The sequence below is a fragment of the Gopherus flavomarginatus genome, chromosome 5 (genome assembly GCF_025201925.1).
Source record: "Gopherus flavomarginatus isolate rGopFla2 chromosome 5, rGopFla2.mat.asm, whole genome shotgun sequence".
NCBI lineage: Eukaryota > Metazoa > Chordata > Testudines > Testudinidae > Gopherus > Gopherus flavomarginatus.
In genome coordinates this window covers 148,859,426-148,871,147 of record NC_066621.1, presented here as the reverse complement: position 1 = coordinate 148,871,147, position 11,722 = coordinate 148,859,426, and the positions used below count along the sequence as shown (strand labels likewise).

Sequence of the window (11,722 nt, the reverse complement as noted above, 5' to 3'; positions counted from 1 at the left end):
TTTTATAAAACTTTGTTTTCTTTTCTTTTTCTGCCTTCTTTTCATTCAAAGATCTTTCAAAAGAGCACTTTTGGTTTGTTTAGTGCAGTATTTTAGAATGCAGATCTTCTATAGACTGGCGTTGGACTCTCTCCTGCAGATGTACGTTATTCTTAGCTAGTGGCTCACATAAGCTTAGCCCAGTGGCCTCAGGTTTTCGTCCGTTTTTTGTGTTTTTCCTCAAGATACAGGCCAAATTCCTCAGTTGATTTTTCTCGCAGTCATGCTGAATTAGTTTCAGATCATGCACAAACTGGTCACCGAGAAGAGGACACTGACTGTTCTTTAAAATCTCATTCTCCAGCTGCAAATTCAGCCATTCCACACTCAGATTCCATCTCTGCCTTATTGAGGGTTTGATCCTGCATGATGCTGAGCAACTTCTGGAGGTGCTGAATGCTCTCATTTCCCAGTGAAGTCAGTTGACTCTAAGTTTCCATCTCAATATAGTCATTCAAATCTTAAAGTTGTTCTCATTCTAGCTACTAATAAGCTCTTTCTCCTGTGGTCCCCTTTTTGTCTTCCATCTCTAAGAGGCTGTCCACAATGTGTCTGGAATGTGCTTTAACAAGGTGAGTCTAAACCACACTGACCAGTCAAACTGTGTTAGCCGAACCAGGGATCTCTTTGTCTAGTCTGAGTGCGGCTGGGAATCAGACTGCTTAATCCGAATGTGGAAGGCGCTCTAGACTCAGCCTGTGTTTATACTGGACTTCTGTTTTCTTACCGTTTTTCCTGCCACATTAGCTCTGGTGGGAAACGTTAAGAGAAAAGCCTAGTAGGACACAGTCTGTAAAGCATAATTTCCAAAGTTTGTTTAAACTAGATATGGGGCCCAAGCCAAAACCCCAGATCTAGATGCCACAGACTTTAATATCATTCAGAAATTAAACTGGGTTTCAGGTCTGAATCCATGTCCAAAACCGCTCCATTTCTGCAGAGTTCAAAATCAGCTCTGGAGCCAGACCTAGATATTGCAGCTTCCACCCATCTCTACTTTAAACATTTTTACTCCCTGCTCGTATCATGCCAAAAGTATTTTCGATGCTTCACGCATAGTTTTGAAGACAATTGTCCCAGCCCAAAGAGTTGACAATTTAGACCGACAATATAAACAGACAAACACAGTGTGGCTGGTTGACACGGCAGGTATGTGGGTAGAGAGAGCACTGTGATTCAACAGTGACTTTTATCATATGCCCTACTAGTTTTGCAGCTTGCTGTTGGCTGGAATTTTTCTGAAAGAGTAAAGAATTCCATCTGGTATCTAGATCCATGCCTGAGGACGAGGGCTAAGGAGGACATGTCTTTTGGAAGAAGTAGTTTGAAAAAGGGACTTGGAGGAGGAGAGGCTGAGATGCACACAAACACTCTTTCCTGATGGTGTTTAATAAAGTTAGCTTGACATGGTTTAAAACTTTTAACATTGGGCCAAATCCTCATCTGGTATAAATCAGTGCAAACTCCATTGATGGATCTAAGCCAGTTTACATTAGCAGAGGATCTGGCCCAAGGGTCCTTGCCCCAGAGAAGTCTGTGCCTTAATCTAGCTACTATTCTTTTAACTTTTCTCTCTCTCTCTGTCTCCAGACTATGGTTCCTGTAGACATCTGTTTTCCTTCACTCCTTGCAAACCTTCCCTTCTGCTTCCTCAGAGCTACGCTGCTCTTTCATACGCGTATTGAGACCAGACTGTATTTGCATACTTCCACTATATAAAGCAGCACTAACTTGCTGAGCTTGAGTAATTTTATTTGAATCAATTTTTGGGGTGAAATTTGTCTTTATGGGGCACAGGGGTGCTGGAACATGACCCCCCCACTTTTTAACATCCATATGAGCTAGCAATGGGAAGAGGGGGAAGGATTGAATAGGGGGGAGGGGTCTTGTGGGGAAGAAGTGGCACAGGAGTGATGCCTTGGTGTGAGGGCAGGGTCTTGAGAGAAGGGGCAGTGCAAGGCAGGGGGCTTGGAGAGAGGGGGTGGTGCGGTGGGCGAGCAGAGCCATGATTCAGGCACCTGTGCCCCCCCTCACTTTCAGGGCATTGCTGGTGCTCCTGATGGGGCCCCTTTCATGAATGTGGGTTACAAACTGGCCAATTTCTTAGCAAGCAGCAAATGGCAAGCTATGCTAGGCTCCTTATTACTCATATTACAACAGCAGTGAGTGATCCCAGCTGAGATCAGGTGTTGTACAACTGCAGAGTAAAAGACTATCTCTGTCCTGAAGAGCTTCCAGCCTAAGGAGACAGAACAGGCAAGGGGGGAGAAGAAATGAAACATATCTCCTTTCTATAGATGGAGACACAGACAGATTAAGACCCAGATCTTCCAAGGGGGTTAGGTGCATAAGTCCCCTTGACCTCAATGAGAATTGGGCACCTAAACACCTTTGAGGATCTTGTTTAAGGTCACAGAGGAAGTATATGATAGTCAGAGCCTTCAAACCTTTATCTCATGAGTCCCACAAGGCCATCCTCCCTGGGCCTCAGCCAGCCCGCTAGCGTTGGAATATTCCAGATGATCTCAGCTAATCTGCAATGCTCTTGCTTGGATTTACTCCTAGTCACTGGAGACAATGAACTTCACTAGTTAGAGTCAAGCACAGGCGGGCCAAGGACAGTGTTCGGCTGAGCCTATAGGCCAGGTGGTTTTATGCTCCACCTCCTGAACTTTTTCAAACATCACGAAAACTTTAGTGGTGTATGGTGCTGCAACGAAGAGAGCTAGTATTCTGGAGAAGGAGGTCAGTTAATAGCACTGATAGTTCATATATATATTTAACGTGAATTCATTTTATTTTGAAGGACCGGGTTAGAAACTGTAAAAGTTTCTACCGTGGGAAAAGCTGTGTTGCAATGCCAGTCTTTGGCTAGTAAGGTAAACAGCTTTAAGTACACGCTGAAGAGTTTCACTAAAGTTAGGACATTCTTGGCACTTTCTTTTTCAGTATTTTTAGGAAATCCGATCTGCACAGCAGTTTGTCTTTGTTCCTGGTGTCTCGGACACGAATGTTAATTTCATTCCTTGCTCCTTTCTATGCTGCTGGGGGAGGCGGTATTATGGCAGAGACAGGCATAGATGTGGAAACCTTTGTTGATGCATAGGAGCTCTGCTCCTTCCCCTCCAGCACCTGAAGAGACAGACAGTGAGAATCTCAGAACTCTACCTAGGGCAGTAGAAAGCAGGCAAGAGTGACAGTGAGAAGAGGAGCTTGACTATCAAGCATAGGCACTGACTCCGTGGGTGCCCTGGGACTGAAGCACGCATGGAAAAAAAGTGGGTGCTCAGCACCCACCAGCAGCACCGCTGATCAGTGCCTCCCCCTCCCGCCCAGTGCCTCCCACCCACCACAATCAGCTGTTCAGCAGCATTCAGGAGGTGCTGGGGGATGGAGGAAGAGTGGGGGCAGGAAGAGGTGGGGAAGGGGTGGAACGGGGCAGGAAGAGGTGGGGTGGGGACTTGAGGGAAGGGTTGGAGTTGGGGCAGGGCCTGGGGCAGAGCAGGGGTTGAGCACCCCCTGAGAACTGGGGAAGTTGGCACCTCTGCTATCAAGTATTGCCTGTGGGTTTCCCCTCATTCAGCTTTGAGGATCACCCTTGTCTCTTGCTTTCACTCAGCAGCCCTCTTACCAGGCACTGCCCCTGCCTTTCGGGTTGAGGGGCACTGGCTGGAATTCTCTCTGGGATTTAGCAGGCCGCAGTCTCTAGTTGGGTGGAGCTGCCAAACCTATTCTGAAATTTGAGGCGCTCCCTGCCCGGCCTGCCTTTGAAGTGCTTTTGGGGAAAGCACAGGACATAAAGCGCAAGGATGATTCGCTGCAGCTGCATGGAAGGTCATGAAAAGGGAGCTGAAACCCTTCCTGCAGCTGCAGCAGCACACATTCCCATTTCATATGCTCCTCGAAAAGCTCTCTGAGGAGGCACATGCCTTCCTGGCAATGTACACACCACTTCTCAAGAGTACTGGCAAAAGCAGGAACTGAGACCGGGTCTACACTATGCGTTTAAACCGAATTTAGCAGCGTTAAACCGATTTAACCCTGCACCTGTCCACACAACGAGGCCCTTAATATCGATATAAAGGGCTCTTTAAACCAGTTTCTGTACTCCTCTCCGACGAGAGGAGTAGCGCTGAAATCGGTATTGCCATGTCGGATTAGGGTTAGTGTGGCCGCAAATCAACGGTATTGGCCTCCGGGCGGTATACCACACTGCACCATTGTGACCACTCTGGAAAGCAATCTGAACTCGGATGCACTGGCTAGGTGGACAGGAAAAGCCCCACGAACTTTTTAATTGCATTTCCTGTTTGCCCAGCATGGAGCTCTGATCAGCACGGGTGGCGATGCAGTCCAAAATCCAAAAAGAGCTCCAGCATGGACCGTACGGGAGATACTGGATCTGATCGCTGTATGGGGAGACAAATCTGTTCTATCAGAGCTCCGTTACAGAAGACGAAATGCCAAAGCATTTGAAAAAAAATCTCCAGGCTATGATACAGAGTCCACAGCACAGTGCTGTGTGACAAGCGTAACGGAAAGCCAAAGAATCAAATGGACGCTCATGGAGGAAGGGATGGGGGACTGAGGACTCCAGCTATCCCACAGTCTCTGAAAAGTATTTGCATTCTTGGCTGAGCTCCCAATACTTGTAGGGTCAAACACATTGTCCGGGCTGGTTCAGGGTATATCTTGTCAATTTACCCCCCCTTCCCCCAATGAAAGAAAAGGGGAAAAAATCGTTTCTTGACTTTTTTTCAATGTCACCCTATGTCTACTGCATGCTGCTGGTAAATGGGGTACTGCGGCACTGAACAGCAGCATCCTCTCCCCTCCCCGGTGGCAGACAGTACAGTACAAAAGGACTGATAGCTGTCCTCGTCATCATCCCGTGAGTGCTCCTGGCTGGCCTCAGGTGAGGTCAGCTGGAGGCACCTGGGTAAAAACAGGAATGAATCTCAGTTATTCCCGGCAGATGGTACAGAACGGCTGGTAACCGTCCTCATCATAGCAACTGGGGGCTAAGCTCCATCAGCCCCCCCTTTCATGTCTAAAGAAAAGATTCTGTACTGCCTGGACTATCCTAGCAGCGGGATGCTGGGCTCCTCTCCCCCCCCACCGTTTAATGTCCTGCCTGGACTATCATAGCAGCTGGAGGCTGCCTCCCCTTCATATTAGCTCACTAAAAACTCAGTGTTTCTTATTCCTGCATTCTTTATTACTTCATCCCACAAATGGGGGACACTGCCACGGTAGCCCAGGAGGGTTGGGGGAGAAAGGAAGCAACGGGTGGGGTTGTTGCAGGGGCACCCCCTAGAATGGCATGCAGCTCATCATTTCTGCGGGATCTGACATGGAGCGGCTGTGCTCTCTGGTCCTCTGATGCACTGGCTCTCTAGTACACTTGCCCCATATTCTAGGCAGGACTGACTCTATTTTTAGATAAAACATAAAGGAGGGAATGACCCGGGGAGTCATTCTCATTTTTGTCTTTACGTCCCCGGCTGACCTCAGCGAGGCCAGCCAGGAGCACCCATGACAGCAGCAGATGGTACAGAACGACTGATAACCGTCGTCTCATCGCCAATTTACAATCGCACAGCAGATGGTACAGAACGACTGGTAACCGTCTCTGCTACCTTGCAAAGGCAAACGAATGCTGCTGTGTAGCGCTGCAGTATCGCCTCTGTCAGCGGCATCCAGTACACATACGGTGACAGTGACAAAAGGCAAAACAGGCTCCATGGTTGCCATGCTATGGCAACTGCCAGGGCAATCCAGGGAAAAAGGGCGCAAAATGATTGTCTGCCGTTGCTTTCACGGAGGAAGGAATGAGTGATAACATTTACCCAGAATTACCCGCGACACTGTTTGCACCATCATGCATTGGGATCTCAACCCAGAATTCCAACGGGCAGGAGAGACTGCGGGAACTATGGGATAGCTACGGGATAGCTACCCACAGTGCAATGCTCCAGAAATCGACGCTAGCCTCGGTACATGGACACACACCGCCGAATTATTGTGCTTTGTGTGGCTGCGTGCACTCGACTTTATACAATCTGTTTTACAAAACTGATTTATGTAAAATCAGAATAATCCTGTAGTATAGACATACCCTGAGAGGTAGGGACCAGAGGGGATAGTGAGGAAACATGCTCGATGAGGTACCTTCAAGAACTGAAGCCCAGATCCTAACTTCAATTGAAATTAACAGGTTAGAGGCGTTATAGCAGAGTGGTACCCTGCTTCTGCCCTAAAGGGTTAAGAACAGCCCTGGGAGAGGACTGTGGCTGGAGAAAGCAGCTTTAGGCTGGGCTGATTGGAGGAAGTGGCTGCAGCTGGGGCCATGCCCCAAACAGACTCAGCTGGCCTATAATGGCCGAGAAGCCAGGGGCAGAAAGACAGTCTCTCTCTGTTTGTAGAGAGAGAAGGCTCTGGCTGCAGGGAGCTAGACATAGGGTACCTGAGTGGAGCAGGGCTGGGGAAAGGCAGAGGAGCTGGGGAGCTCCACCTGGAAAGCCCCAGGCTGTGGCCTAGCACAAGGCCAACAGGTACAGGGAGTTGCAGGGGGCCGCCCAGGGGCAGGCCAAGGCAGCAGGTCCAGATTCAACCTTGCCAGTGATGAGCAGGCTGATACTGCAGTCTGCCCCAGGGCACTAGACAATGACTGGCAGTAGCCATATACTGAGGCAAGGTGGGGATAGTGGGTGGGGGTTCCCTGGGGAGGGGAGACCCAGAGAGAAAGGGGTTACTGCCAGAGGGCAGCACCTCAGGTAAAAGGGCGCCGGGTCCAGGAAGGGACATGTGGGCCAGAGGACAGGTGGATCACTGGGCTGCAGAGGGCGCTCCAGAACTGGAATGAGCTAATTCCCCGGAAGTCACCAGCAGGAGGCGCCGCAGGGGTGAGTCTGCCCGTCTACAGGCATATAGAACTCTGAGGATCTGGGCCTGACTGTGTAGTTGAACTGTCAATCAATAGTATAACTTCAGACTGGCCAGGAAGCTCTGCAGCTCATCCCCAGTCGCTGATCAGAGCAGACATAGGCAGCAATGTCATCCCCATGCATTCAAATGTCATGATATTGATTTAAAATAATGAGATTTTTTAAAAAATAATCCTTTTTGGGTTCTCTTGATTTGCCTTCTGTTTTTTGAGACTTTAGGATTCATAGTTCCAAGATTTTCTTTGCAACCATGAGGGTTAGCAACTTTTTGTACACCCAGTCAGGACAGGCGCTAGGGGTTTGAGCGCCCTAGGCGGATGGCAATTTCGCCGCCCCGCGCGCTGGTCCTGCGGCTCCTGTGGAGCTGCTGCAGTGGTGCCTGCGGAGGGTCCAGTGCTCCGTGGCTCCAGTGGAGCTGCCGCAGTCATGCCTGCGTGCGGTCCACTGGAGCCGCACGAGCAGCCGACCGTCCGCAGGCACGACTGTGGCAGCTCCACCGGAGCCACCTGCTGCCCCCTCCGGCAAAGTGATGCCCACCAATTATTCTGGCGCCCTAGGCGATTGCCTAGGCTGCCTAAATGGTAGCGCCAGCCCTGCACCCAGTAAAAGCTGAGCATCATATGAAATCACATGACTTCAGCAGCTCTGGCTTTAAGCAAAAGAACCAAATACGGTGAGAGTTTCTTTCTTAGAAGCTGAGTGAGCTCTCTCTAGTTTGCAGTTTTGTTGTCATGTCTGTCCCAGGATATTGGAGAGACAAGGTGGGTGAGGTAATATCTTTAATTGGACCAAGTTCTGTTGATGAAAGAGACAAACTTTTTTGAGCTTACACAGGTCTGGGAGGCTTAATCAGAGCGTCACAGCTAAATAGATAAATTGATAGAACTTCCGAGACCAGAAGAAGAGCTCTGTGTTAGCTTGAAAGCTTGTCTCTCTCAAAAACAGAAGTTGGTCCAATAAAAGATATTACCTCACCCACCTTGTCTCTCTTAATTTTTATATTATACGAGAGCCTCCTTATTAGATGCTGAAGGACAGCTTTGGAGTTGTGTAAGAGCTATCTTAGGTACTTGTATGCCACTGTTACCATAGTATCCGAATGCCTCATGCTATCTAATGTATTTAACCTCACAGCACCCTGATGAGGCAGGGCACTGCTGTTAGTCCCATTGTACAGATGGGACCTGAGGCTCAGAGAGGCTAAGTAACCACAGAGGAAGTATATAGCAGAGCAGGGTCTTAAACCTAGGTCTCCCAAATTTGGACCATCCTTTCTCTCATGCTGTGGTTATGATGTAGGCAAGGAACAAATGAGAGCAAGGGCAGACTCCCAGAATTCAGAGAAGCATCCATGTATTTGAATATTCGTCAGAACTGAAACTGGTGGGTTTTGAGCTATGCTGGTCCTGAACAGTTCACAAAATGAATGATGTCCGTTACTGGTGTCATTGGACAATGATCTGAACCAGGGCTGGCTCCAGGTTTTCTGCTGCCCCAAATGGCGGGGGAAAAAAGGCGATCGAGGGCACTTCAGCGGCAGCTCAATCCTGCTGCACCATTCTTCGGTGGCGGGTCTTTCACTCCCTCTCTTCCTCTTCGGCGGCACTTCGGCGGCAGCTCACAGAGGAAGAGAGGGACTGAGGGATCCGCCGCTAAATTTCTGCTGAAGACCCAGATGTGCCACCCCAGTAGCGGACGGAGTGCCGCCCTTTTGTATTGGCCACCCCAAGCACCTGCTTCCTTAGCTGGTGCATGGAGCCGGCCCTGACTGGAACTGGTTCTGACTGTGATAAGAGTGTGATACACACAGTGCTTGAAAGAGACTGATCTTCATTTCCTGGACTCAATCACATGACCAGCAAAACCTATGCCAGGGTGCTGGAAAGGAGGTTATGCCTGTTAGCTGAACCTCAGGGTACGTATCGGCGGGTAGCGATCGATTTTTCGGGGATCAATATATCGCGTCTCATCTAGATGCGATATATCAATTCCCGAATGCGCTCCCATTGACTCCGGAACTCCACCAGAGCAGCGGTAGCGGAGTCAACACAGGGAGCCACAGATGTCGATCCCGCGCCGTGAGGACCCGAGGTAAATCGATCTAAGATACGCAACTTCAGCTATGTGAATAGCGTAGCTGAAGTCAAAGTATCTTAGATCAATACCCTCCCCCTAGTGTAGGCCAGCCCTCAGATTGAGGAGGAACAATGCAGATTCCATCCTGGCTGTTGAACAATGGACCAGCTCTTTGCTGTCTTGCAGATACTTGAGGGGTCATGGGAGTTTGCTAATCTGATCTTCCTTTGTTTTGTAGACTGGAGAAGGCATATGACCATGTTCCCAGAGATGTCTTGTGGGAACTGCCATGGGAGTATGAGTTGCTGGTGCCACTTTTGTGTGCTATCCGGTCCCTCTATTCTTGGAGTGAGAGATGTGCAGGGCTGCCCAGAGGAGGGGGTGGGGGACAAGTGGGGCAATTTGCCCCAGGCCCTGCAGTGACCCCCATGAGAATACAGTATTCTATAGTATTGCAATTTTTTTAAGGAAGGGGCCCCCGAAATTGCTTTGCCCCAGGCCCCCTAATCCTCTGGGCAACCCTAGTGTTGTGTTCATATTCTTGACATTAAGTCTAGTTCGTTCAAGGTGGGTGTTGGACTCCGCGGAGGGTGTATCTTGTCCCCACTCCAGTTTGTAATTTTCCTGGATAAGATATCAAGGCACAGCCAAGCTGTGGAGTGCATCCGGTATGGGGACTCGGAGGTGGCATCGCCACTGTTTGCAGATGATGATATCCTTCTTACTACGTCAGACTGCGATCTCCGACGTGCTCTAAAACATTTCGCTGCTAAGTGTGAAGCAGCTGGGATGAGACTTAGCACCTCTAAATCAGAGGTCATGGTCCTCTCCTGGAAGGAAGGAGGCTGCTCTTTCCAGGTGAAGGGGGAGCAGCTGGCCTTATTGAACAAGTTGAAGTATCTAAGAGTCTTGTATGTGAGTAACAGCAAGCTTGAGTGTGAGATCAATCCGTGGATTGGTGCAGTGGCGGCAGCGATGCGGGCGTTGTACCGATGTGTGATGGGGAAGCGAGAGCTGAGTTCTCGAACAATGCTCTCGCTTTACAGGTCACTCTACATTCCCATCCTCATCTATGGTCATGAACTTTGGGTAATGACTGAAAGGATGAGATCGTAGGTAAGAGTGGCAGAAATGAGGTTTCTCTGCAGGATGGTTGGGCTTACTCTCCAAGATAGAGTGAGAAGCTCGGTTATTTGGAGGGCTTCAGAGTAGAGCCGCTACTCCTCCGGACCAAGAGGAGCCAGTTGAGGTGATTCGGGCATCTGATAAGGATGCCCCCTGGGTGGCTTCCATTGGAGCTATAGTGGGCACATTCACTGGACAGAGGTTCTGAGGCCGATCCAGGACACACTGGAGGGATTATATCTCCCAACTGTCCTGGGAACACTGGAGCATCCCCCAGGAAGAGCTGGGAACTGTTGCAGAGGAAAAGGAGGTGTGGTCCTCCCTACTCTCCATGCTGCCACCACGACCCTCACCAGGAAAAGTGGCATAAAGGAAAAAGAAGAAGTAAGTCACATGACCAGGGTCAGCATGTCAGAAGATGAATACTTATAGACTCATAGGTCAGAAGGGACCAATCTGATCATCTAGTCTGACCTCCTGCACAAGGCAGGCCACAGAACCCCACAAAGCCATACAACAAGGCACCACTGGGAGTTGAACCCAGGATCTCCTGTTTACTAGACAGGTGCTTTAGCCAGCTAAGCCAAGATGCCTGCCTTCCATCACATCCACTGCATCCCGTTGCAATAACTGGAGCTACTGTAATGTACATCTTCGAAAGTCCACATTACAGACGGTAAAAAGAATGAGGAATACCTGTGGCACCTTAGAGACTAACAAATTTATTTAGGCATAAGCTTTTGTGGGCTAAAACCCACTTCATCAGATGCATGCAGTGGAAAATACAGTAGGAAGATTGTAAACGTGAGGACTCACCCCCGCGGCACCTCCTGCTGGTTGCTTCAGGGAATTAGCTCAAATTCCAGCTCGGAGCACCCTCTGCAGGCTGGTGATCTGCCTTTCGGCTACTGGCCCCATGTCCCTTGGTGCCCCTTGTATGTGGAGTTCTGCCCCCTGGCAGTAACCCCTTCCTCAGGGGTTTCCCCTCCCTGGGAACCCCCCACCCTCTCTCCCCACTTTGCCTCAGTGTCTTGGCAACTGCCCAGCCATTAGCTAGCCCCACGCCCTGGGGCAGACTGCAGTATTAGCCTCTCATCATTGGCAAAGGGGGTTGGACCTACTGCCTTGGCCTACCCCTGGGTTGCACCCTGCAACCTCAGTACCTCCTGGCCTAATTCTAGGCCGCAGCCTGGGGCTTTCCCCAGCCCTGCTTCCCCCTAGGTACCTTATCTCAGCTTCCAGCAACCAGGCCCATCTCTCTCTGAACGCAGAGAGAGACTGTCTGGGCTCCTGGCTTCTCTGCCCTTATATAAGGGCCTGTTGCTCAGTTTGGGGCATGGCCCCAGCTGCTGCCACTTCCCCAATCAGCCCAGCCTAAAGGGCTGCTTTCTCCAGCCCCAGCCCTTATCCAGGGCTGTTTTAACACCTTCCGGGCCAGAGCAGAGACCCACTCTGCTACAAAGGTATATATATATATATATATATATATATATATATATATATATATATATATATATGAGAACATGAGAAAATGG

At 49.7% G+C, this 11,722-nt stretch overlaps 1 non-coding gene across 1 annotated transcript; it reads right to left on the bottom strand.

Annotated features, from left to right (window-relative positions):
• Positions 1–10,706: 10,706 nt before the first annotated feature.
• Positions 10,707–10,780, bottom strand: TRNAT-AGU (transfer RNA threonine (anticodon AGU)). The gene has a single exon. It is a non-coding gene; the product is annotated as a tRNA-Thr (tRNA).
• Between the last annotated feature and the right edge of the window lie 942 nt (positions 10,781–11,722).